Source organism: Rhipicephalus microplus, unplaced genomic scaffold, assembly GCF_043290135.1.
Source record: "Rhipicephalus microplus isolate Deutch F79 unplaced genomic scaffold, USDA_Rmic scaffold_22, whole genome shotgun sequence".
NCBI classification, from domain to species: Eukaryota; Metazoa; Arthropoda; class Arachnida; order Ixodida; family Ixodidae; genus Rhipicephalus; species Rhipicephalus microplus.
The window spans coordinates 5325966-5348653 of record NW_027464595.1 but is presented as its reverse complement, the minus strand read 5'-3'; positions in this window follow the sequence as shown (position 1 = coordinate 5348653).

Sequence of the window (22688 nt, the reverse complement as noted above, 5' to 3'; positions counted from 1 at the left end):
ACAAGTGTAAACTTAAGAGCTCGTTTTTCGTGTTTTACACAATAATAATGAGATATAACAGACAATTATTCCAACGAAGGTACAGGGTAAGTTATTAGGCCCACTGTAATGTAAAGGAGAAGAAAAAATAGTGGGTGAAAAGATACCTTGCCGTGGACAGGATCCAAATCTGCGACGTTCGCATAACGCGTTCGATGGCCTACCACTGAGCTACCACGACACCCTTCTTCCATATTGGTAACATATTGGTAACTGGGAGCTGACCAATAGTCCATCGTGTACAACTTAGAGGCACCAAGTCTGCCAGTATGAGACCCTCGTTAATGAATGAGGGAAACAAGTGTAAACCTAAAGGCTCGTTTTTCGTGTTTTTCACAATATTATTGAGATCTAATGGACAATAATGCCAACAAAGGATCAGGGTAAGTTATTAGGCCATCTGTAATGTAAATGAGAAAAAACAAAAGTGGGTGAAAAGATACCTTGCCTTGGACAGGATCCGAACCTGCGACCTTCGAATAACGCGTTCGATGCTCCACCACTGAGCTACCACGACAGCCATCTTCCCAGCCACTTTATTGGTTATCTATGTCAATTTAAACGTGGGAGTGTCAGTCAGCGCCACTAGTAGCCATGGCGGCGAGTGTTGAACACTAATTATAAGCCTGTTTGGCGTCACGTAGCACGTGAACATATTGCTGACTGGCAGCTGACCAATAGTCAACCGTATATAACCTAGAGGCACCAAGTCTTCCAGTACGAGACCCTCGTTAATGAATTAGGGAAACAAGTGTAAACTTAACGGCTCGTTTTCAGTGGTTTACGCAATAATATTGAGATCTATCAGGCAATAATTCTCACGAAAGTACAGGGTAAGTTATTAGGCCAACTGAAATGTAAAGGAAAAGAAAGAAAAGTGGGTGAAAAGATACCTTGCCGTGGACAGGATCCGAACCTGCGACCTTCGAATAACGCGTTCGGTGCTCCACCACTGAGCTACCACGACAGCCATCTTCCCAGCCACTTTATTGGGTATCTATGTCAATTTAAACGTGGGAGTGTCAGTCAGCGCCACTGGTAGCCATGGCGGCAAGCGTGGCACACTCTTTGTGAGCCTGTTTGGCGTCACGTAGCACGTGAACATATTGCTAACTGGCAGCTGACCAATAGTCCACCGTACACAACCTAAAGGCACCAAGTCTGCCACTACGAGACCCTCGTTAATGAATAAGAGAAGCAAGTGTAAACTTAGGGGCTCGTTTTTTGTGTTTTACACAATAATAATGAGATCTAACGGACAATAATGCCAACGAAGGTACAGGGTAAGTTATTAGGGCAACTTCAATGTAAATGAGAAGAAAGAAAAGTGGGTGAAAAGATACCTTGCCGTGGACAGGATCCGAACCGGCGACCTTCGAATAACGCGTTCGATGGTCTACCACTGAGCTACCACGACAGCCATCTTCCCAGCCACTTTATTGGGTATCTGTGTCAGTTTAAACGTGGTAGTGTCAGTCAGCACTACTAGTAGCTATGGCGGCGAGCGTGGCACACTTCTTGTGAACCCTTTTGGCATCACGTAGCACGTGAACATATTGCTAACTGGCAGCTTACCAATAGTGCACCGTATACAACCTAGAGGCACCAAGTCTGCCAGTACGAGACCCTCGTTAATGAATGAGGGAAACAAGTGTAAACTTGAAGGCTCGTTTTTCGTGTTTTACACAATATCATTGAGATCTAATGAACAATATTGCCAACAAAGGAACAGGGTAAGTTATTAGGCCAACTGTATTGTAAATGAGAAGAAAGAAAAGTGGGTGAAAAGATACCTTGCCTTGGAAAGGATCCGAACCTGCGACCTTCGAATAACGCGTTCAATGGTCTACCACTGAGCTACTACGAAAGCCTTTTTCCCAGCCACTTTATTGGGTATCTATGTCAACTTAAACGTGAGAGTGTCAGTCAGCGCCACTAGTAGCCATGGCGGAGAGCGTGGCACACTCCTTATGAGCCTGTTTGGCGTCACGTAGCACGTGAACATATTGCTAACTGGCAGCTGACCAATAGTCCACCATATACAAACTGGAGGCACCAAGTCTGCCAGTACGAGACCCTCGCTAATGAATAAGGGAAACAAGTGTAAACCTAAGAGCTCGTTTTTCGTGTTTTACACAATAATAATGAGATATAACAGACAATATTTCCCACGAAAATACAGGGTAAGTTATTAGGCAAACTGTAATGTAAAGGAAAAGAAAGAAAAGTGGGTGAAAAGATACCTTGCAGTGGACAGGATCCGAACCTGCGACCTTCGAATAACGCGTTCGATGCTCCACCACTGAGCTACCACGACAGCCATCTTCCCAGCCACTTCATTGGGTATCTATGTCAATTTAAACGCGGGAGTGTCAGTCAGCGCCACTAGTAGCCATGGCGGCAAGCGTGGCACCCTCCTTATGAGCCTGTTTGGCGTCACGTAGCACGTGAACATATTGCTATCTGGCAGCTGACCAATAGCCCACCGTATACAATCTAGAGGCACCAAGTCTGCCAGTACGAGACCCTCGTTAATGAATGAGGGAAACAAGTGTAATTTTAAAGGCTCGTTTTTTTGTGTTTTACACAATAATATTGATATCTAAAGGACAATAATGCCAACAAAGGAACAGGGTAAGTTATTAGGCCAACTGTAATGTAAATGAGAAGAAAGAAATGTTTGTGAAAAGATACCTTGCCTTGGGCAGGATCCGAACCTGCGACCTTCGAATAACGTGTTCGATGGTCTACCACTGAGCTACTATGACAGCCATCTTCCCAGCCACTTTATTGGGTATCTATGTCAACCTAAACGTGGGAGTGTCAGTCAGCGCCACTTGTAGCCAAGGCGGCGAGCGTGGCACACTCCTTATGAGCCTGTTTGGCGTCACGTAGCACGTGAACATATTGCTAACTGGCAGCTGACCAATAGTCCACAGTATACAACCTAGAGGCACCAAGTCAGCCAGTACGAGACCCTCGTTAATGAATAAGGAAAACAAGGGTAAACTTAAGAGCTCGTTTTTCGTGTTTTACACATAATTATTAAGATATAATAGACAATCACGCCAACGAAGGTACAGGGTAAGTTAATATGCCAACTGTAATGTAAATGAGAAGAAAATTTGGTGAAAAGATACCTTGCCGTGGACAGGATCCAAACCTGTGACCTTCGAATAAGGCGTTCGATGGTCTACCACTGAGCTACCACAACAGCCATCTTGCCTGCCACTTTATTGGGTATCTATGCCAATTTAAACGTGGGAGTGTCAGTCAGCGCCCCTAGTAGCCATGGCGGCGAGCGTGGCACACTTCTTGTGAACCCTTTTGTCATCACGTAGCACGTGAACATATTGCTAACTGGCAGCTTACCAATAGTCCACCGTATACAACCTAGAGGCACCAAGTCTGCCAGTACGAGACCCTCGTTAATGAATGAGGGAAACAAGTGTAAACTTGAAGGCTCGTTTTTCGCGTTTTACACAATATCATTGAGATCTAATGAACAATATTGCCTACAAAGGAACAGGGTAAGTTATTAGGCCAACTGTATTGTAAATGAGAAGAAAGAAAAGTGGGTGAAAAGATACCTTGCCTTGGAAAGAATCCGAACCTGCGACCTTCGAATAACGCGTTCAATGGTCTACCATTGAGCTACTACGAAAGCCTTATTCCCAGCCACTTTATTGGGTATCTATGTCAACTTAAACGTGAGAGTGTCAGTCAGCGCCACTAGTAGCCATGGCGGAGAGCGTGGCACACTCCTTGTGAGCCTGTTTGGCGTCACGTAGCACGTGAACATATTGCTAACTGGCAGCTGACCAATAGTCCACCATATACAAACTGGAGGCACCAAGCATGCCAGTACGAGACCCTCGTTAATAATTAAGGGAAACAAGTGTAAACTTAAGAGCTCGTGTTTTGTGGTTTACACAATATTAATGAGATATAACAGACAATATTGCCAACGAAGGTACAGGGTAAGTTACTAGGCCAACTGTAATGTAAATGAGAAGAAAAGTGGGTGAAAAGATACCTTGCCGTGGACGGGATTCATACCTGCAACCTTCGAACAATGCGTTCGATGCTCTATCACTGAGCTACCACGACAGCCATATTCCCAGCCACTTTATTGGGTATCTATGTCAATTTGAACGTGGGAGGGTCAGTCAGCGCCCCTAGTAGATATGGCGGCGAGCGTGGCAAACTCCTTGTGAGCCCTTCAGGAGTCACGTAGCACGTGAACATATTGCTAACTGGCAGCTGACCAATAGTCCATCGTATACTACCTAGAGGCACCAAGTCTGCCAGTACGAGACCCTCGCTAATGAATAAGGGAAACAAGTGTAAACCTAAGAGCTCGTTTTTCGTGTTTTACACAATAATAATGAGATATAACAGACAATAATTCCAATGAAGGTACAGGGTAAGTTACTAGGCCAACTGTAATGTAAAGGAGAAGAAAGAAAAGTAGGTAAAAAGATACCTTTCCTTGAACAGGATCCAGACCTGCGACCTTCGAATAACGTGTTTGATGCTCCACCACTGAGCTACCACGACAAGCATCTTCCCAGCCACTTTATTGGGTATCTATGTCAACTCAAACGTGGGAGTGTCAGTCAGCGCCACTAGTAGCCATGGCGGCAAGCGTGACACACTCCTTGTGAGCCTGTTTGGCGTCACGTAGCACGTGAACATATTGCTAACTGGCAGCTGACCAATAGTCCACCGTACACAACCTAGAGGCACCAAGTCTGCCAGTACGAGACCCTCGTTAATGAATGAGGGAAACAAGTGTAAACTTAACGGCTCGTTTTTAATGTTTCACGCAATTATATTGAGATCTAACAAACAATAATTCCCACGAAGGTACAGAATAAGTTATTAGGCCAACTGAAATGTAAAAGAGAAGAAAGAAAAGTGGGTGAAAAGATACCTTGCCATGGACAGGATCCAAATCTGTGACCTTCGAATAACACGTTCGATGGTCCACCACTGAGCTACCACGACAACCATCTTCCCAGCCACTTTACTGGGTATCTATGTCAATTTGAAAGTGAGAGTGTCAATCAGCGCCCCAAGTAGCCATGGCGGCGAGCGTGGCACACTCCTTGTGAGCCCTTTTGGCGTCACGTAGCACGTGAACATATTGCTAACTGGCAGCTTACCCATAGTACACCGTATACAACCTAGAGGCACCAAGTCTGCCAGTACGAAACCCTCGCTAATGAATAAGAAAAACAAGTGTAAACTTAAGAGCTCGTTTTTCGTGTTTTACACAATAATAATGAGATATAACAGACAATAATTCCAACGAAGGTACAGGGTAAGTTATTAGGCCAACTGTATTGTAAAGGAGAAGAAAAAATAGTGGGTGAAAAGATACCTTGCCGTGGACAGGATCCAAATCTGCGACCTTCGCATAACGCGTTCGATGGCCTACCACTGAGCTACCACGACACCCTTCTTCCATATTGGTAACATATTGGTAACTGGCAGCTGACCAATAGTCCATCGTGTACAACTTAGAGGCACCAAGTCTGCCAGTACGAGACCCTCGTTAATGAATGAGGGAAACAAGTGTAAACTTAACGGCTCGTTTTCAGTGGTTTACGCAATAATATTGAGATCTATCAGACAATAATTCTCACGAAAGTACAGGGTAAGTTATTAGGCCAACTGAAATGTAAAGGAAAAGAAAGAAAAGTGGGTGAAAAGATACCTTGCCGTGGACAGGATCCGAACCTGCGACCTTCGAATAACGCGTTCGGTGCTCCACCACGGAGCTACCACGACAGCCATCTTCCCAGCCACTTTATTGGGTATCTATGTCAATTTAAACGTGGGAGTGTCAGTCAGCGCCACTGGTAGCCATGGCGGCAAGCATGGCACACTCTTTGTGAGCCTGTTTGCGTCACGTAGCACGTGAACATATTGCTAACTGGCAGCTGACCAATAGTCCACCGTACACAACCTAAAGGCACCAAGTCTGCCACTACGAGACCCTCGTTAATGAATAAGAGAAGCAAGTGTAACTTAGGGGCTCGTTTTTTGTGTTTTACACAATAATAATGAGATCTAACGGACAATAATGCCAACGAAGGTACAGGGTAAGTTATTAGGGCAACTTCAATGTAAATGAGAAGAAAGAAAAGTGGGTGAAAAGATACCTTGCCGTGGACAGGATCCGAACCGGCGACCTTCGAATAACGCGTTCGATGGTCTACCACTGAGCTACCACGATAGCCATCTTCCCAGCCACTTTATTGGGTATCTGTGTCAATTTAAACGTGTTAGTGTCAGTCAGCACTACTAGTAGCTATGGCGGCGAGCGTGGCACACTCCTTATGAGCTTGTTTGGCGTCACGTAGCACGTGAACATATTGCTAACTGGCAGCTGACCAATAGTCCACCGTATACAACCTAGAGTCACCAAGTCTGCCAGTACGAGGCCCTCGTTAATGAATAAGGAAAACAAGGGTAAACTTAAGGGCTGGTTTTTCGTGTTTTACACAATATTATTGAGATATAATAGACAATAATGCCAACGAAGGTACAGGGTAAGTTATTATGCCAACTGTAATGTAGATGAGAAGAAAATTTGGTGAAAAGATACCTTGCCGTGGACAGGATCCGAACCTGTGACCTTCGAAGAAGGCGTTCGATGGTGTACCACTGAGCTACCACAACAGCCATCTTGCCTGTCACTTTATTGGGTATCTATGCCAATTTAAACGTTGGAGTGTCAGTCAGCGCCCCTAGTAGCCATGGCGGCGAGCGTGGCACACTCCTTGTGAACCCTTTTGGCATCACGTAGCACGTTAACATAATGCTAACTGGCAGCTTGCCAATAGTCCACCGTATACAACCTAGAGGCACCAAGTCTGCCAGTACAAGACCCTCGTTAATGAATGAGGGAAAGAAGTGTAAACTTAAAGGCTCGTTTTCGTGTTTTACACAATAATAATGAGATCTAACGGACAATAATGCCAACGAAGGTGCAGGGTAAGTTATTAGGGCAACTGTAATGTAAATGAGAAGAAAGAAAAGTGGGTGAAAAGATACCTTGCCTTGGACAGGATCCGAACCTGCGACCTTCGAATAACGCGTTCGATGGTCTACCACTGAGCTAATACGACAGCCATCTTCCCAGCCACTTTATTTTAAACGTGGGAGTGTCAGTCAGCGCCACTAGTAGCCATGGTGGCGAGCGTGGCACACTCCTTATGAGCCTGTTTGGCGTCACGTAGCACGTGAACACCTTGCTAACTGGCAGCTGACCAATTGTCCACCATATACAACCTAGAGGCACCAAGTCTGCCAGTACGAGACCCTCGTTAATGAATGAGGGAAACAAGTGTAAACTTAACGGCTCGTTTTTAATGTTTTACGCAAATATACTGAGATCTAACAAACAATAATTCCCACGAAGGTACAGGATAAGTTATTAGGCCAACTGTACTGTAAAGGAGAAGAAAGAAAATTGGGTGAAAAGATACCTTGCCGTGGACAGGATCCGAATCTGCGACCTTCGAATAACACGTTCGATGGTCTACCACTGAGCTACCACGACAGCCATCTTCCCAGCCACTTTATTGGGTATCTATGCCAATTTAAACGTGAGAGTGTCAGTCAGCTCCCCTAGTAGCCATGGCGGCGAGCGTGGCACACTCCTTGTGAACCCTTTTGGCATCACGTAGCGCGTGAACATATTGCTAACTGGCAGCTTACCAATAGTCCATCGTATACAACCTAGAGGCACCAAGTCTGCCAGTACGAGACCCTCGTTAATGAATGAGGGAAACAAGCGTAAACTTAAAGGCTCGTTTTTAGTGTTTTACGCAATATTATTGAGATCTAACAGACAATAATTCCCACGAAGGTACAAGGTAAGTTATTAGGCCAACTGTAATGTAAAGGAGAAGAAAAAATAGTGGGTGAAAAGATACCTTGCCGTGGACAGGATCCAAATCTGCGACCTTCGCATAACGCGTTCGATGGTCTACCACTGAGCTACCACGACAGCCTTCTTCTATATTGGTAACATATTGGTAACTGGCAGCTGACCAATAGTCCATCCTATACAACCTAGAGGCACCAAGTCTGCCAGTACGAGACCCTCGTTAATGAATGAGGAAACAAGTGTAAACTTAAAGGCTCGTTTTTCGTGTTTTTCACAATATTATTGAGATCTAATCGACAATAATGCCAACAAAGGATCAGGGTAAGGTATTAGGCCAACTGTAATGTAAATGAGAAGAAACAAAAGTGGGTGAAAAGATACCTTGCCTTGGACAGGATCCGAACCTGCGACCTTCGAATAACGCGGTCAATGCTCCACCACTGAGCTACCACGACAGCCATCTTCCCAGCCACTTTATTGGGTATCTATGCCAATTTAAACGTGGGAGTGTCAGTCAGCGCCCCTAGTTGCCATGGCGGCGAGCGTGGCACACTCCTTGTGAACCCTTTTGGCATCACGTAGCACGTGAACATAATGCTAACTGGCAGCTTGCCAATAGTCCACCGTATACAACCTAGAGGCACCAAGTCTGCCAGTACAAGACCCTCGTTAATGAATGAGGGAAACAAGTGTAAACTTAAAGGCTCGTTTTTCGTCTTTTACTCAATAATAATGAGATATAACAGACAATATTGCCAACGAAGGTACAGGGTAAGTTACTAGGCCAACTGTAATATAAATGAGAAGAAAAGTGGGTGAAAAGATACCTTGCCGTGGACGGGATTCAAGCCTGCGACCTTCAAATAATGCGTTCGATGCTCTATCACTGAGCTACCACGACAGCCATATTCCCAGCCACTTTATCGGGTATCTATGTCAATTTGAACGTGAGAGTGTCAATCAGCGCCCCAAGTAGCCATGGCGGCGAGCGTGGCACACTCTTTGTGAGCCCTTTTGGCGTCACGTAGCACGTGAACATATTGCTAACTGGCAGCTGACCAATAGTCCACCGTATACAACCTAGAGGGACCAAGTCTGCCAGTACGAGACCCTCGCTAATGACTAAGAGAAACAAGTGTAAACTTAACAGCTCGTTTTTCGTGTTTTACACAATAATAATGAGATATAGCAGACAATAATTTCAACGAAGGTACAGGGTAAGTTATTAGGCCAACTGTATTGTAAAGGACAAGAAAAAAAAGTAGGTAAAAAGATACCTTTCCTTGGACAGGATCCGAACCTGCGACCTTCGAATAACGCGTTCGAAGGTCTACCACTGAGCTACCACGACAGCCATCTTCCCAGCCACTTTATTGGGTATCTGTGTCAATTTAAACGGCAGTGTCAGTCAGCGCCACTAGTACCATGGCGGCGAGTGTGGCACACTAATTATAAGCCTGTTTGGCGTCACGTAGCACGTGAACATATTGCTGACTGGCAGCTGACCAATAGTCAACCGTATATAACCTAGAGGCACCAAGTCTGCCAGTACGAGACCCTCGCTAATGAATAAGGGAAGCAAGTGTAAACTTAGGGGCTCGTTTTTTGTGTTTTACACATCAATAATGAGATCTAACGGACAATAATTCCAACGAAGGTACAGGGTAAGTTATTAGGGCAACTTCAATGTAAATGAGAAGAAAGAAAAGTGGGTGAAAAGATACCTTGCCGTGGACAGGATCCGAACCGGCGACCTTCGAATAACGCGTTCGATGGTCTACCACTGAGCTAATATGACAGCCATCTTCCCAGCCACTTTATTGAGTATGTATATCAATTTAAACGTGAGAGTGTCAGTCAGCGCCACTAGTAGCCAGGGCGGCGAGCGTGGCACCCTCCTTATGAGCCTGTTTGGCGTCACGTAGCACGTGAACATATTGCTAACTGGCAGCTGACCAATAGCCCACCGTATACAATCTAGAGGCACCAAGTCTGCCAGTACGAGACCCTCGTTAATGAATTAGGGAAACAAGTGTAATTTTAAAGGCTCGTTTTTTTGTGTTTTACACAATAATATTGATATCTAATGGACAATAATGCCAACAAAGGAACAGGGTAAGTTATTAGGCCAACTGGAATGTAAATGAGAAGAAAGAAATGTGTGTGAAAAGATACCTTGCCTTGGGCAGGATCCGAACCGGCGACCTTCGAATAACGCGTTCGATGGTCTACCACTGAGCTACTATGACAGCCATCTTCCCAGCCACTTTATTGGGTATCTATGTCAACTTAAACGTGGGAGTGTCAGTCAGCGCCACTAGTAGCCAGGGCGGCGAGCGTGGCACACTCCTTATGAGTCTGTTTGGCGTCACTTAGCACGTGAACATATTGCTAACTGGCAGCTGACCAATAGTCCACCATATACAACTTAGAGGCACCAAGTCTGCCAGTACGAGACCCTCGTTAATGAATGAGGGAGCAAGTGTAAACTTATCGGCTCGTTTTTAGTATTTTACGCAATAATATTGAGATCTAACAGACAATAATTCCCACGAAGGTACAGGGTAAGTTATTAGGCCAACTGTAATGTAAAGGAAAAGAAAGAAAAGTGGGTGAAAAGATATCTTGCCATGAACAGGATCCGAATCTGCGACCTTCGAATAACGCGTTCGATGATCTACCACTGAGCTACCACGACAGCCATCTTCCCAGCCACTTTATTGGGTATCTGTGTCAATTTAAACGTGGGAGTGTCAGTCAGCACTACTGGTAGCCATGGGGGCGAGCGTGGCACACTCCTTATGAGCTTGTTTGGCGCCACGTAGCACGTGAACATATTGCTAACTGGCAGCTGACCAATAGTCCACCATATACAAACTGGAGGCACCAAGCCTGCCAGTACGAGACCCTCGTTAATTAATAAGGGAAACAAGTGTAAACTCAAGAGCTCGTGTTTTGTGGTTTACACAATATTAATGAGATACAACAGACAATATTGCCAACGAAGGTACAGGGTAAGTTACTAGGCCAACTGTATTGTAAATGAGCAGAAAATTGGGTGAAAACTTAGCTTGCCGTGGACGGGATTCATACCTGCAACCTTCGAATAATGCGTTCGATGCTCTATCACTGAGCTACCACGACAGCCATATTCCCAGCCACTTTATTGGGTATCTATGTCAATTTTAACGTGGGAGGGTCAATCAGCGCCCCTAGTAACCATGGCGGCGAGCGTGGCACACTCCTTGTGAGCCCTTTTGGAGTCACGTAGCACGTGAACATATTGCTAACTGGCAGCTGACCAATAGTCGACCGTATACAACCTAGAGGCACCAAGTCTGCCAGTACGAGACCCTCGCTAATGAATAAGGGAAACAAGTGTAAACCTAAGAGCTCGTTTTTTGTGTTTTACACAATAATAATGAGATATAACAGACAATAATTCCAATGAAGGTACAGGGTAAGTTACTAGGCCAACCGTAATGTAAAGGAGAAGAAAGAAAAGTAGGTAAAAAGATACCTTTCCTTGGACAGGATCCAGACCTGCGACCTTCGAATAACGTGTTTGACGCTCCACCACTGAGCTACCACGACAACCATCTTCCCAGCCAATTTATTGGGTATCTATGTCAATTCAAACGTGGGAGTGTCAGTCAGTGCCACTAGTAGCCATGGCGGCAAGCGTGACACACTCCTTGTGAGCCTGTTTGGCGTCACGTAGCACGTGAACATATTGCTAACTGGCAGCTGACCAATAGTCCACCGTACACAACCTAGAGGCTCCAAGTCAGCCAGTACGAGACCCTCGTTAATGAATAAGGAAAACAAGGGTAAACTTAAGAGATCGTTTTTCGTGTTTTACACATAATTATTGAGATATAATAGGCAATCATGCCAACGAAGGTACAGGGTAAGTTAATATGCCAACTGTAATGTAAATGAGAAGAAAATTCGGTGAAAAGATACTTTGCCGTGGACAGGATCCAAACCTGTGACCTTCGAATAAGGCGTTCGATGGTCTACCACTGAGCTACCACAACTGCCATCTTGCCTGCCACTTTATTGGGTATCTATGCCAATTTAAACGTGGGAGTGTCAGTCAGCACCCCTATTAGCCATGGCGGCGAGCGTGGCACACTTCTTGTGAACCCTTTTGGCATCACGTAGCACGTGAACATATTGCTAACTGGCAGCTTACCAATAGTCCACCGTATACAACCTAGAGGCACCAAGTCTGCCAGTACGAGACCCTCGTTAATGAATGAGGGAAACAAGTGTAAACTTGAAGGCTCGTTTTTCGTGTTTTACACAATATCATTGAGATCTAATGAACAATATTGCCAACAAAGGAACAGGGTAAGTTATTAGGCCAACTGTATTGTAAATGAGAAGAAAGAAATGTGGGTGAAAAGATACCTTGCCTTGGACAGGATCCGAACCTGCGACCTTCGAATAACGCGTTCAATGGTCTACCACTGAGCTACTACGACAGCCTTTTTCCCAGCCACTTTATTGGGTATCTATGTCAACTTAAACGTGGGAGTGTCAGTCAGCACTACTAGTAGCCATGGGGGCGAGCGTGGCACACTCCTTATGAGCTTGTTTGGCGCCACGTAGCACGTGAACATATTGCTAACTGGCAGCTGACCAATAGTCCACCATATACAAACTGGAGGCACCAAGCCTGCCAGTACGAGACCCTCGTTAATTAATAAGGGAAACAAGTGTAAACCTAAGAGCTCGTTTTTCGTGTTTTACACAATAATAATGAGATATAACAGACAACAATTCCAATGAAGGTACAGGGTAAGTTACTAGGCCAACTGTAATGTAAAGGAGAAGAAAGAAAATTAGGTAAAAAGATACCTTTCCTTGGACAGGATCCAGACCTGCGACCTTCGAATAACGTGTTTGATGCTCCACCACTGAGCTACCACGACAACCATCTTCCCAGCCACTTTATTGGGTATCTATGTCAATTCAAACGTGGGAGTGCCAGTCAGCGCCACTAGTAGCCATGGCGGCAAGCGTGACACACTCCTTGTGAGCCTGTTTGGCGTCCCGTAGCACGTGAACATATTGCTAACTGGCAGCTGACCAATAGTCCACCGTATACAACCTAGAGGCACCAAGTCAGCCAGTGCGAGACCCTCGTTAATGAATAAAGAAAACAAGGGTAAACTTAAGAGCTCGTTTTTCGTGTTTTACACATAATTATTGAGATATAATAGACAATCATGCCAACGAAGGTACAGGGTAAGTTAATATGCCAACTGTAATGTAAATGAGAAGAAAGAAATGTGGGTGAAAAGATACCTTTCCTTGGACAGGATCCAGACCTGCGACCTTCGAATAACGTGTTTGATGCTCCACCACTGAGCTACCACGACAACCATCTTCCCAGCCACTTTATTGGGTATCTATGTCAATTCAAACGTGGGAGTGCCAGTCAGCGCCACTAGTAGCCATGGCGGCAAGCGTGACACACTCCTTGTGAGCCTGTTTGGCGTCACGTAGCACGTGAACATATTGCTAACTGGCAGCTGACCAATAGTCCACCGTATACAACCTAGAGGCACCAAGTCTGCCAGTACGAGACCCTCGCTAATGAATAAGGGAAACAAGTGTAAACCTAAGAGCTCGTTTTTCGTGTTTTACACAATAATATTTAGATATAACAGACAATAATTCCAATGAAGGTACAGGGTAAGTTACTAGGCCAACTGTAATGTAAAGGAGAAGAAAGAAAAGTAGGTAAAAATATACCTTTCCTTGGACAGGATCCAGACCTGCGACCTTCGAATAACGTGTTTGATGCTCCACCACTGAGCTACCACGACAACCATCTTCCCAGCCACTTTATTGGGTATCTATGTCAATTCAAACGAGGGAGTGTCAGTCAGCGCCACTAGTAGCCATGGCGGCAAGCGTGACACACTCCTTGTGAGCCTGTTTGGTGTCACGTAGCACGTGAACATATTGCTAACTGGCAGCTGACCAATAGTCCACCGTACACAACCTAGAGGCACCAAGTCTGCCAGTACGAGACCCTCGTTAATGAATGAGGGAAACAAGTGTAAACTTAACCGCTCGTTTTTAATGTTTTACGCAATTATATTGAGATCTAACAAACAATAATTCCCACGAAGGTACAGAATAGGTTATTAGGCCAACTGTAATGTAAAGGAGAAGAAAGAAAAGTGGGTGAAAAGATACCTTGCCGTGGACAGGATCCAAATCTGCGACCTTCGCATAACGCATTCGAAGGTCTACCACTGAGCTACCACGACAGCCATCTTCCCAGCCACTTTATTGGGTATCTATGTCAATTTAAACGTAGGAGTTTCAGTCAGCGCCACTAGTAGCCATGGCAGCAAGCTTGGCACACTCCTTGTGAGCCTGTTTGGCGTCACGTAGCACGTGAACATATTGCTAACTGGCAGCTGACCAATAGTCCACCGTACACAACCTAAAAGCACCAAGTCTGCCACTACGAGACCCTCGTTAATGAATAAGGGAAGCAAGTGTAAACTTAGGGGCTCGTTTTTTGTATTTTACACATTAATAATGAGATCTAACGGACCATAATGCCAACGAAGGTACAGGCTAAGTTATTAGGGCAACTTCAATGTAAATGAGAAGAAAGAAAAGTGGGTGAAAAGATACCTTGCCGTGGACAGGATCCGAACCGGCGACCTTCGAATAACGCGTTCGATGGTCTACCACTGAGCTATTATGACAGCCATCTTCCCAGCCACTTTATTAGGTATCTATGTCAACTTAAACGTGGGAGTGTCAGTCAGCGCCACTAGTAGCCATGGCAGCGAGCGTGGCACACTCCTTATGAGCCTGTTTGGCATCACGTAGCACGTGAACATATTGCTGACTGGCAGCTGACCAATAGTCAACCGTATATAACCTAGAGACACCAAGTCTGCCAGTACGAGACCCTCGTTAATGAATGAGGGAAACAAGTGTAAACTTAAAGCTCGTTTTCAGTGTTTTACGCAATAATATTGAGATCTAACAGACAATAATTCTCACGAAAGTACAGGGTAAGTTATTAGACCAACTGAAATGTAAAGGAAAAGAAAGAAAAGTGGGTGAAAAGATACCTTGCCGTGAACAGGATCCGAACCTGCGACCTTCGAATAACGCGTTCGGTGCTCCACCACTGAGCTATTATGACAGCCATCTTCCCAGCCACTTTATTAGGTATCTATGTCAACTTAAACGTGGGAGTGTCAGTCAGCGCCACTAGTAGCCATGGCGGCGAGCGTGGCACACTCCTTATGAGCCTGTTTGGCGTCACGTAGCACGTGAACATATTGCTAACTGGCAGCTGACCAATAGTTCACAGTATACAACCTTGAGGCACCAAGTCTGCCAGTACGAGACCCTCGCTAATGAATGAGGGAAACAAGTGTAAACTTAACGGCTCGTTTTTCGTGTTTTACACAATAATTATGAGATATAACAGACAATAATTCCAATGAAGGTACAGGGTAAGTTACTAGGCCAACTGTAATGTAAAGGAGAAGAAAGAAAAGTAGGTAAAAAGATACCTTTCCTTGGACAGGATCCAGACCTGCGACCTTCGAATAACGTGTCTGATGCTCCACCACTGAGCTACCACGACAACCATCTTCCCAGCCACTTTATTAGGTATCTAAGTCAACTTAAACGTGGGAGTGTCAGTCAGCGCCACTATTAGCCATGGCGGCGAGCGTGGCACACTCCTTATGAGCCTGTTTGGCGTCACGTAGCACGTGAACATATTGCTAAGTGGCCGCTGACCAATAGTCCACCGTATACAAACTAGAGGCACCAAGCCTGCCAGTACGAGACTCTCGTTAATGAATAAGGGAAACAAGTGTAAACTTAAGGGCTCGTTTTTCGTGTTTTACACAATATTATTGAGATATAATAAACAATAATGCCAACGAAGGTACAGGGTAAGTTATTAGGCCAACTGTAATGTAAAGGAGAAGAAAGAAAAGTACGTAAAAAGATGCCTTTCCTTGGACATGATCCGAACCTGTGACCTTCGAATAACGCGTTCGAAGGTCTACCACTGAGCTACCACGACCGCCATCTTCCCAGCCACTTTATTGGGTATCTGTGTCAATTTAAACGTGGCAGTGTCAGTCAGCGTCACTAGTACCATGGCGGCGAGTGTTGAACACTAATTATAAGCCTGTTTGGCGTCACGTAGCACGTGAACATATTGCTGACTGGCAGCTGACCAAGAGTCAACCGTATATAACCTAGAGACACCAAGTCTGCCAGTACGAGACCCTCGTTAATGAATGAGGGAAACAAGTGTAAACCTAACGGCTCGTTTTCAGTGTTTTACGCAATAATATTGAGATCTAACAGACAATAATTCTCACGAAAGTACAGGGTAAGTTATTAGACCAACTGAAATGTAAAGTAAAAGAAAGAAAAGTGGGTGAAAAGACACCTTGCCGTGAACAGGATCCGAACCTGCGACCTTCGAATAACGCGTTCGGTGCTCCACCACTGAGCTACCACGACAGCCATCTTCCCAGCCACTTTATTGGGTATCTATGTCAATTTAAACGTGGGAGTGTCAGTCAGCGCCACTGGTAGCCATGGCGGCAAGCGTGGCACACTTCTTGTGAGCCTGTTTGGCGTCACGTAGCACGTGAACATATTGCTAACTGGCAGCTGACCAATAGTCCACCGTACACAACCTAAAGGCACCAAGTCTGCCACTACGAGACCCTCGTTAATGAATAAGGGAAGCAAGTGTAAACTTAGGGGCTCGTTTTTTGTGTTTTACACATTAATAATGAGATCTAACGGGCAATAATGCCAACGAAGGTACAGGGTAAGTTATTAGGGCAACTTCAATGTATATGAGAAGAAAGAAAAGTGGGTGAAAAGATACCTTGCCGTGGACAGGATCCGAACCGGCGACCTTCGAATAACGCGTTCGATGTTCTACCACTGAGCTATTATGACAGCCATCTTCCCAGCCACTTTATTAGGTATCTATGTCAACTTAAACGTGGGAGTGTCAGTCAGCGCCACTAGTAGCCATGGCGGCGAGCGTGGCAAACTCCTTATGAGCCTGTTTGGCGTCACGTAGCACGTGAACATATTGCTAACTGGCAGCTGACCAATAGTCCACAGTATACAACCTAGACGCACCAAGTCTGCCAGTACGAGACCCTCGGTAATGAATGAGGGAAACAAGTGTAAACTTAGGGGCTCGTTTTTTGTGTTTTACACATTAATAATGAGATCTAACGGACAATAATGCCAGCGAAGGTACAGGGTAAGTTATTAGGGCAACTTCAATGTAAATGAGAAGAAAGAAAAGTGGGTGAAAAGATACCTTGCCGTGGACAGGATCCGAACCGGCGACCTTCGAATAACGCGTTCGATGGTCTACCACTGAGCTATTATGACAGCCATCTTCCCAGCCACTCTTAAGGTATGTATGTCAACTTAAACGTGGGAGTGTCAGTCAGCGCCACTGGTAGCCATGGCGGCAAGCGTGGCACACTCCTTGTGAGCCTGTTTGGCGTCACGTAGCACGTGAACACATTGCTAACTGGCAGCTGACCAATAGTCCACCGTACACAACCTAAAGGCACCAAGTCTGCCACTACGAGACCCTCGTTAATGAATAAGGGAAGCAAGTGTAAACTTAGGGGCTCGTTTTTTGTGTTTTACACATTATTAATGAGATCTAACGGACAATAATGCCAACGAAGGTACAGGGTAAGTTATTAGGGCAACTTCAATGTATATGAGAAGAAAGAAAAGTGGGTGAAAAGATACCTTGCCGTGGACAGGATCCGAACCGGCGACCTTCGAATAACGCGTTCGATGGTCTACCACTGAGCTATTATGACAGCCATCTTCCCAGCCACTTTATTAGGTATCTATGTCAACTTAAACGTGGGAGTGTCAGTCAGCGCCACTAGTAGCCATGGCGGCGAGCGTGGCACACTCCTTATGAGCCTGTTTGGCGTCACGTAGCACGTGAACACATTGCTAACTGGCAGCTGACCAATAGTCCACCGTACACAACCTAGAGGCGCCAAGTCTGCCAGTACGAGACCCTCGTTAATGAATGAGGGCAACAAGTGTAAACTTGAAGGATCTTTTTTTGTGTTTTACACAAAAATATTGATATCAAATGGACAATAATGCCAACGAAGGAACAGGGTAGGTTATTAGGCCAACTGTAATGTAAATGAGAAGAAAGAAAAGTGGGTGAAAAGATACCTTGCCTTGGACAGGATCCGAACCTGCGACCTTCGAATATCGCGTTCGATGGTCTACCACTGAGCTACTACGACAGCCATCTTCCCAGCCCCTTTATTAGGTATCTATGTCAACTTAAACGTGGGAGTGTCAGTCAGCGCCACTAGTAGCCATGGCGGCGAGCGTGGCACACTCCTTATGAGCCTGTTTGGCGTCACGTAACACGTGAACATATTGCTAACTGGCAGCTGACCAATAGTCCACCGTATACAACCTAGAGGCACCAAGTCTGCCAGTACGAGACCCTCGTTAATGAATGAGGGAAACAAGTGTAAACTTAAAGGCTCGTTTTTCGTGTTTTACACAATAATACTGAGATTTAATGGACAATAATGCCAACGACGTAGCAGGGTAAGTTATTAGGCCAACTGTAATGTAAATGAGAAGAAAGAAAGTGGGTAAAAAGATACCTTGCCTTGGACAGGATTCAAACCTGCGACCTTCGAATAACGCGTTCGATGGTCTACCACTGAGCTACTACGACAGCCATCTTCCCAGGCACTTTATTGGGTATCTGTGTCAATTTTAACGAGAGAGTGTCAGTCAGCGCCACTAGTAGCCAGGGCGGCGAGCGTGGCACACTCCTTATGAGCCTGTTTGGCTTCACGTAGCACGTGAACATATTGCTAACTGGCAGCTGACCAATAGTCCACCGTATACAACCTAGAGGCACCAAGTCTGCCAGTAAGAGACGCTCGTTAATGAATGAGGGAAACAAGTATAAACTTGAAGGCTCGTTTTTCGTGTTTTACACAAAAATATTGAGATCAAATGGACAATAATGCCAACGAAGGAACAGGGTAGGTTATTAGGCCAACTGTAATGTAAATGAGAATAAAGAAAAGTGGGTGAAAAGATACCTTGCCTTGGACAGGATCCGAACCTGCGACCTTCGAATAACGCGTTCGATGGTCTACCACTGAGCTACTACGACAGCCATCTTCCCAGCCACTTTAATAGGTATCTATGTCAACTTAAACGTGGGAGTGTCAGTCAGCGCCACTAGTAGCCATGGCGGCGATCGTGGCACACTCCTTATGAGCCTGTTTGGCGTCACGTAGCACGTGAACATATTGCTAACTGGCAGCTGACCAATAGTCTACCGTATACAATTTAGAGGCACCAAGTCTGCCAGTACGAGTACCTCGTTAATGAATAAGCGAAACAAGTGTAAACTTAAGTGCTCATGTTTCGTGGTTTACACAATATTTATGAGATATAACAGACAATATTTCCAACGAAGGTACAGGGTAAGTTACTAGGCCAACTGTAATGTAAATAAGAAAAAAAGGTAGGTGAAAAGATACCTTGCCCTGGACGGGATTCAAACCTGCGACCTTCGAATAACGCGTTCGATGGTCTACCACTGAGCTACCTCGACAGCCATCTTCCCAGCCACTTTATTGGGTATCTATGTCAACCAACCTAAACGTGGGAGTGTCAGTCAGCGCCACTAGTAGCCATGGCGGCGAGCGTGGCACACTCCTTATGAGCCTGTTTGGCGTCACGTAGCACGTGAACATATTGCTAACTGGCAGCTGACCAATAGTCTACCGTATACAGCCTAGACGCACCAAGTCTGCCAGTACGAGTACCTCGTTAATGAATAAGCGAAACAAGTGTAAACTTAAGTGCTCATGTTTCGTGGTTTACACAATATTTATGAGATATAACAGACAATATTTCCAACGAAGGTACAGGGTAAGTTACTAGGCCAACTGTAATGTAAATAAGAAAAAAAGGTAGGTGAAAAGATACCTTGCCCTGGACGGGATTCAAACCTGCGACCTTCGAATAACGCGTTCGATGGTCTATCACTGAGCTACCTCGACAGCCATCTTCCCAGCCACTTTATTGGGTATCTATGTCAACCAACCTAAACGTGGGAGTGTCAGTCAGCGCCACTAGTAGCCATGGCGGCGAGCGTGGCACACTCCTTATGAGCCTGTTTGGCGTCACGTAGCACGTGAACATATTGCTAACTGGCAGCTGACCAATAGTCTACCGTATACAGCCTAGACGCACCAAGTCTGCCAGTACGAGTACCTCGTTAATGAATAAGCGAAACAAATGTAAACTTAAGAGCTCGTGTTTCGTGGTTTACACAATATTTATGAGATATAACAGACAATATTTCCAGCGAAGGTACAGGGTAAGTTACTAGGCCAACTGTAATGTAAATGAGAAGAAAAGTGGGTGAAAAGATACCTTGCCTTGGACAGGATTCAAACCTGCGACCTTCGAATAACGCGTTCGATGGTCTACCACTGAGCTACTACGACAGCCATCTTCCCAGGCACTTTATTGGGTATCTGTGTCAATTTTAACGAGAGAGTGTCAGTCAGCGCCACTAGTAGCCAGGGCGGCGAGCGTGGCACACTCCTTATGAGCCTGTTTGGCTTCACGTAGCACGTGAACATATTGCTAACTGGCAGCTGACCAATAGTCCACCGTACACAACCTAGAGGCACCAAGTCTGCCAGTACGAGACCCTCGTTAATGAATGAGGGAAACAAGTGTAAACTTAACGGCTCGTTTTTAAAGTTTTACGCAATTATATTGAGATCTAACAAACAATAATTCCCACGAAGGTACAGAATAAGTTATTAGGCCAACTGTAATATAAAGGAGAAGAAAGAAAAGTGGGTGAAAAGATACCTTGCCGTGGACAGGATCCAAATCTGCGACCTTCGCATAACGCGTTCGAAGGTCTACCACTGAGCTACCACGACAGCCATCTTCTCAGCCACTTTATTGGGTATCTATGTCAATTTAAACGTACGAGTTTCAGTCAGCGCCACTAGTAGCCATGGCGGCAAGCGTGGCACACTCCTTGTGAGCCTGTTTGGCGTCACGTAGCACGTGAACATATTGCTAACTGGCAGCTGACCAATAGTCCACCGTACACAACCTAAAAGCACCAAGTCTGCCACTACGAGACCCTCGTTAATGAATAAGGGAAGCAAGTGTAAACTTAGTGCTCGTTTTTTGTGTTTTACACATTAATAATGAGATCTAACGGACAATAATGCCAACGAAGGTACAGGGTAAGTTATTAGGGCAACTTCAATGTAAATGAGAAGAAAGAAAAGTGGGTGAAAAGATACCTTGCCGTGGACAGGATCCGAACCGGCGACCTTCGAATAACGCGTTCGATGGTCTACCACTGAGCTATTATGACAGCCATCTTCCCAGCCACTTTATTAGGTATCTATGTCAACTTAAACGTAGGAGTGTCAGTCAGCGCCACTAGTAGCCATGGCAGCGAGCGTGGCACACTCCTTATGAGCCTGTTTGGCGTCACGTAGCACGTGAACATATTGCTAAGTGGCCGCTGACCAATAGTCCACCGTATACAAACTAGAGGCACCAAGCCTGCCAGTACGAGACCCTCGTTAATGAATAAGGGAAACAAGTGTAAACTTAAGGGCTCGTTTTTCGTGTTTTACACAATATTATTGAGATATAATAAACAATAATGCCAACGAAGGTACAGGGTAAGTTATTAGGCCAACTGTAATGTAAATGACAAGAAAGAAAAGTCAGTGAAAAGATACCTTGCTGTGGACAAGATTCGAACCTTCGACCTTCGAATAACGCGTTCGATGCTCTATCACTGAGATACCACGACAGCCATCTTCCCAGCCACTTTATTGGGTATCTATGTCAATTTGAACGTGGGAGTGTCAGTCAGCGCCACTAGTAGCCATGGCGGCGAGCGTGGCACACTCCTTATGAGCCTGTTTGGCGTCACGTAGCACGTGAACATATTGCGAACTGGCAGCTGACCAATAGTACACCGTATACAACCTAGAGGCACCAAGTCTGCCAGTACGAGACCCTCGTTAATGAATGAGGGAAACAAGTGTAAACTTGAAGAATCGTTTTTTGTGTTTTACACAAAAATATTGAGATTAAATGGACAATAATGCCAACGAAGGAACAGGGTAGGTTATTAGGCCAACTGTATTGTAAATGAGAAGAAAGAAAAGTGGGTGAAAGATACCTTACCTTGGACAGGATCCGAACCTGCGACCTTCGAATAACGCGTTCGATGGTCTTCCACTGAGCTAATTTGACAGCTATCTTCCCAGCCACATTATAGGGTATCTATGTCAATTTAAACGTGAGAGTGTCAGTCAGCGCCACTAGTAGCCAGGGCGGCGAGCGTGGCACACTCCTTATGAGCCTTTTTGGCGTCACGTAGCACGTGAACATATTGCTAACTGGCAGCTGACCAATAGTCCACCGTATACAACCTAGAGGCACCAAGTCTGCCAGTACGAGACCCTCGGTAATGAATGAGGGAAACAAGTGTAAACTTAACGGCTCGTTTTTCGTGTTTTACACATTATTAATGAGATCAAATGGACAATAATGCCAACGAAGGAACAGGGTAGGTTATTAGGCCAACTGTAATGTAAATGAGAAGAAAGAAAAGTGG